Genomic DNA, 5,670 nt, shown 5'->3' with positions numbered 1-5,670 from the left:
ACAACGCTGCGTGCGCAGAATGCGAAGCGGCACTGTGAACCTCGCTCGCGAGATACGCACAGGCTCGCCCAACGGAAACGTGCGTTGTCATATGTAAACTTGCTTTAAACGAAATTATCTTGAGCTGCGAAATACGCATTCAACGGTTCTTGAGTGCATTTTGATACACCTGATGCGTATCGAGTCTCCTGTGCATCGTCCAAACGCAAGAATGCGCAAGTTTTAGCGGAATGCCGTGGAGGTTTCCTTGAGAGTGCAGTGTTTGATCTTTCCTTCTTTCGTTTTTTTTTCTATATGTGAACTGCAACCACTGTCATTTTTATGTGTCGCCTTTAGGCGTATTCCAAAGCGACTATCGTACACAGCGTTGATTACGGTTGGTCGGCAGCTCTGTCACGACTGGTCGTAGAAACCCATTAGCCCCAAGAAGATGATGTGGCGCCGCCTGGTGGGAGGCTTGAATAACGTCACGGCACGGACTCTTCGAATTTTGCTGTGGCGCGCGTATACATATGATACATAGCGAGCGTCTATTTATCGTACAGAATCTTACCTAGGAAGAGGTTTCCTGGGGATTTTTCGACCTAGGAATTTTCAATGGTGGCGCCGTTACGTCGCAGCGGAGTTTTTGAAACGCCGCTTCACCGGCTGGTGAGGTGTTCGCTGGCCTGATTCTCAAGCTAGCGCCTTGCTCGAGTGAGTTTGATCGTTTGTCTGTGATTTGGCTCTGCGAGTCGTGCAGCTTTTGTGTGGCTAACGTGGTGCACGAACCGGTGCCCCCTTGAGATTTTGTTTACATCGTGGTGACTGTGCCTGCTCGATCGGCAGACGTCGCTGGCTGAAGTGCGCTGCCTTGCCACAACAGGTAAGCAGTCGTCTCTATTATTTGTAGTTGTACTCTGCCCTGTTGACCGCTATCCCGCGTGTAATAGTGAAAAAAAACCTGTTAACATCAGATGGCGTGATAATATAGGGCTATGCTGCCGGGATTCAAGAACGCTTTCCCACATGCTTCCCATATGTAGTGCTGAATTCTTTGGCCCCTGTAATAGCTTCCTGAAAAGTCGTGTAACTTGTACCGAGTTATCCTCTTATTACCCTGATATGCTGAAATGCCAAAATTAAATTGTGCTTCGCGTTGCCCATTTGGGATTGAGAGAACAACACTCGTGTAATTTTAATGACCCTAAACGCGTGCTTCTCCGCAACGCAAGTACATGGCGGTGAAGCCAAACGTGTAAATGTCAGTACTTTCATCGTGTGCTTCTCGGCAGCGCACGCGTATGGCACTGAAGCCGAACTTAATCAGGCATTGCATCATTTGTCGTATTTGCAGGCATAGAGACGAGCGCTTCAAGTTCAAATCAGTACGTATTTTTCTTTATTTTCATCCAACAACCTAATTTCTTAAAATTATACGGACATATTTGTCATGGATTTCCCACCAAATTCTACGCTCTCATATTATGGAAGAACATGTCATCATTTGGTGCCTCCTACACACATGCTGTATCATGGAATGAACATGTCGGCTGTTTCTCATGCTAATTCATACCGGGCGATAGAAGGGCCATGGGATGAATTTGTAAGCTACTATTTAGTAGAGCTAACATCCCCAAAGCGATGGATCTTGCAAAGCTTAGCTCTGAAAAACACTTCAGCTATATAAATGTTCGCTCTATTCTTAGTACAGCCCAAGGTATGCAAGCTTGTTCAGCTAACATCTGTGGCATCCCCTCCTGGTCATTTTACGCCTAAGCTTGCAAGAGACACTAGCAAGCTTTTCTTCTCAAGTTTTGTTCACTCTCAGCTTAAATTTGATTATTCTATATAATCTACTCGGTAAATCGCTTGAAGTAAACTGCTGTAAGAAATTAAGAATACAGTATTTTAATTAATTTTTCAAAACTGCAACCAAGAAGCAAATTGGACAGCTACTGCAATACAGCCTTTCATTATCAAAGTGGTGAGTTGGGCTTGTCGGTACAGTATTCTGGTGCACTAGAGTGCAGAAAACACACAATAGATAGAACACAAATGACGACCACTGATTGGGAGGAAAAATTCTGGCAGGTTATACAATGGCTAGCTAGAAAACCTTCAAAATCTTTTCAGTCATGCGCATTATTCACATTGTTTGCATGCTCTTTTAGCCTATCGTTTATGCAACGCCCAGTTTGGCAATCGTACACTTTCCCTCACAATAAAAGAATTTCGTACTCTACCCCTTCTGCACAATCAGCAAAGGGCGTCCTGTGCTTTGTACCGCAGACCTGTTTCATCTTTGCCTCCAGTTCGGTAATTCTGCAGAGCTCAGACAGCCTGTTTGGTACGGAAAATAAGAGTTCCGCGTCTTACCACTGGGCCACCTTTTTCAAGCTGGGCGGCAGCTTGTGCATATAAGGCATCAATGCTACTTTCTGCCAGCACTGTACGATGGTTTCACAATTTTGTGGGTGGTGGCGCACCTTCTTGAGCAGGCTGTCTGCAACTGAAATGTGGAGTGGCTGGAGATGCCCAGCATCTGACAGCCTTGTAGCTTGACGCTCAAATGCTTCAGAAGTACAGTGTGGGCAAGGTTTTCCCAGAGCACTCTTGAGGCAGAACTTGGCAATAGCTCGTTTAACGAGCTTAGAGTGGGTGGACTTGAAAGGTAGTAGTGGTTTGTTAGTACATGGTTCATAGCACCAGCAGACGCTAACACATGTAAAATAAAACCGGATATCTGAAAATCTAATTTCGCCATTTGCTGGGAGTTCATAGATTAGGCTAAATGGGCTCATCACACCAAAAAAAAAACACATATAGTATCACTTTGCTTTGTGTTTTTAAGTCGTACGATCACAACTTAAAACAATTAGTTAATTGTCAACATATCAGAATATTCTAAGAACATTTTCATTCGTGAGCAAGCCGCTGATCTGACGATTGAAGTGAGCAAGAATTAGGTCTCTAATAACCAAGCGATGCAAGAATGAGTGCATAAGTAGACGGTTAATGAAAGCTTAAACATTCCAAGAAACCACCAGCAGAAATCCCCACAGAGTTTTGGAAAGCAATGGAACTCTGTTTGTCAATAGAATGCTTAACACACTCAAGGATTAAGTTATGATGCAAGGAATAAAAAAAGATCTTCGATATAAATCGATGAATCCTGACAGCACATGTCAGTGAAAGTGTCAAAGACGTCTAAAGCCCGGTTAGATTTAGTCTCAATAAAATGATTATCTATCACTAAAAGCTTGAGATTACGCTGATTCAGATTCATAGACAATGGTGCAAAAAGGTACATCGACCTTGTAAATTTTGCGCTAAAAAAGACATTTGAAAAATTGTTCTTGCTCTTATCGATCGCCTTAACCAGATCAGAAAGGTTAAGCTTGTCACCCTTTTTGCATTAGACTTCTGTTTACTCAATGAAACATCGGAGTGAGAATCGACTGTAGAAATCGCTTCTCTCGACTTTGTTTTAAGAATATTTTTGCTCAGTAGAATCGTGAAACCACCTCTCTTATCGACTAGAAGAATGTGGATGGAGTGGTCGCATAGAAAAGAAGCCGCTCGTCTAATGTTTGGGCCGGGTTTTAAGCTCTTGCAGCTGTTAAGGATGTTCGCACCTCCTGAAATACAACATGCGCTCTAATCGACAGGGGCTTCATGCGATACCTTACGTACAAAAGAAAGCTCTGCTGACCTCGACTCCCTTAATGCCACAGCAAACTTCGGTTCAAGGGAAAGAAGACTGTTTAGACCGGCTGGCAAAGTTACTTCACGGATAATATGCACATTGCATTGTGACTTACGTGCGTGGGATACACCAGGTTCTCAGTCTTCTCAGGGCGGTATAAATATACGTGCTATTTCCCAATAAACATTGTTGAAAGTTCAGCGCTTGTTCTCGTCATTTACGTTCTGTCCATTGTGTCTTTCTGCACTGTAGTGCACCAAAACTTTCTTGTTTCACAAGTGCGTTCACAGACCAGGACCATCGCCAAAGTGTTTGAGTCTCACCATATATGTTATGAAGTGTACATAATCGTGTCTTTCGAGTGCATAAATGGTAAAACAAACACCTTTAACTCTCATACGCTCCTCCATCTGTCAAGAGCGTATTAGAGTTAAACATGACATCGGCATCTGCAAAGAGCTTCCAATGTCATGTCAGCTGAACGTAACAAAGAAAACTTTTACACCCCCTTTTACTTTTAAAATATTGGTCTGCATTTATTTGTCAGCTTTTTTTTAGATATAGTGTGTGAGCTCATTATAAATTCTCTCCTGAGTGATGTAGTTGACAACTAAAGGACATTCATAGTAATGCCATGAAAGAACTTATGAGATAAAGTTCGTGTGCCCCTCTGTTGTTAGATTGTTTTTATACAAGGTAAGGAGGAAGGAGTGAGTAGAAACAACTCCGGGCCAAATTTTATAGCTTAAAGAAGCTGCATGTTCGCTATTATACCTGCATTACCTTAAAATAAATATGTCTGTTTTGAGCTTTCTGCTAAGTTTTATTTTTGTGTCTTGCAGTTTCAGTGAATGTTACAGTAATACTTTATTCTGAATTTTTTGTTTGCAAGTGCATCACAGCAGCCCCGTTGGAAGATAAGGGATGACCTTGGCCCTTTATGCTGAGATGTTTCTGCAGTGCAAACAAGATTCATTCATATAAATGAGACAATAAAGAAGTATAGCAAATTTCAACAATGCATAAGTATCTCAACTCATTTACTGCAAATGCAGCATTCTGCCATGTGGTCTAAAGGGTCCTTTGACCAACAATATGTCAATACTTACGATTTTTTTTCATTTGTTATCGTTTCAAATATTCTATCAAGCCAATATATGCCTTCAAGCAAGTGCACGGTTCTAGCGCCAACTAGATGAAGGCATGCGAGAAGGCGTGTCTGACACAAGAGAGATGGAGACACTTGGACTGGCAAAAGGTGCCAGAAGGAAAACACTTCATTCACATCGAATGCACTTTACATACAGCTCACAGTAAGAGTACTCGGGCATCAGAGTGACACGAAACGTTAATATATCAACTTCTCATGGTCACTAGCTTCAACCTGGAACTATATTGAAGTACCATGTCAAGTGATAAGTTTACCACGAGATGAGAAGTGGCTTAGACAGTTATGTGTAAGGAAGATAGTTATCTGTTAGAAGTTGTATAGAGCAGATAATGGTTCACAAGAGGGAAAATTACCAGAATGAAACCCTTTATTTGTTTTTGCAGTCACAAGTTGAATAATGAAAAGAAAAAAAAAGGTTCAAGAGCAAACCTTTGAACTTCGCATCAAATCCTCACTGCCCAACAGCCAGTATGGCGTCACATCATCAAACGATCTTTTTATTTATTTACTTATTTATTTATTCATCTACGGCTGGTTTTTACAGATCAAAATGTTATGACACGTCAACAGAGATAAAGTTTCGAGACTAAAATTTTTTTCTTTCCACACCTTCAGCTCAGCCAAATAGCCCAGGAGTATGTTCGCAGTAATCATTTTTTTTCTTCATGCAAGAAAGTTTGTTTCTTGGCGATCACATTTAGCACCATCCATTGCAAGAAAGTTTGTTTCTTGGCGATCACATTTAGCACCAGCCCCGCCGCGGTGGTCTAGTGGCTAAGGTACTCGGCTGCTGACCCGCAGGTCGCGGGAT

General features: G+C 42.0%; 1 long non-coding RNA gene across 1 annotated transcript; it reads left to right on the top strand.

The window, feature by feature from the left end:
* The first annotated feature begins 507 nt into the window (after positions 1 to 507).
* Positions 508 to 4,714, top strand: LOC142776798 (uncharacterized). Its single transcript, XR_012887810.1, has 3 exons — positions 508 to 865; positions 1,337 to 1,367; positions 4,581 to 4,714. It is a non-coding gene; the product is annotated as an uncharacterized LOC142776798 (long non-coding RNA).
* Positions 4,715 to 5,670: the final 956 nt, after the last annotated feature.

Source organism: Rhipicephalus microplus, chromosome X (genome assembly GCF_043290135.1).
Source record: "Rhipicephalus microplus isolate Deutch F79 chromosome X, USDA_Rmic, whole genome shotgun sequence".
Classification (NCBI taxonomy): domain Eukaryota; kingdom Metazoa; phylum Arthropoda; class Arachnida; order Ixodida; family Ixodidae; genus Rhipicephalus; species Rhipicephalus microplus.
Note: the sequence above shows the minus strand (reverse complement) of the source record. Positions and strands in the feature narration are given on the sequence as shown.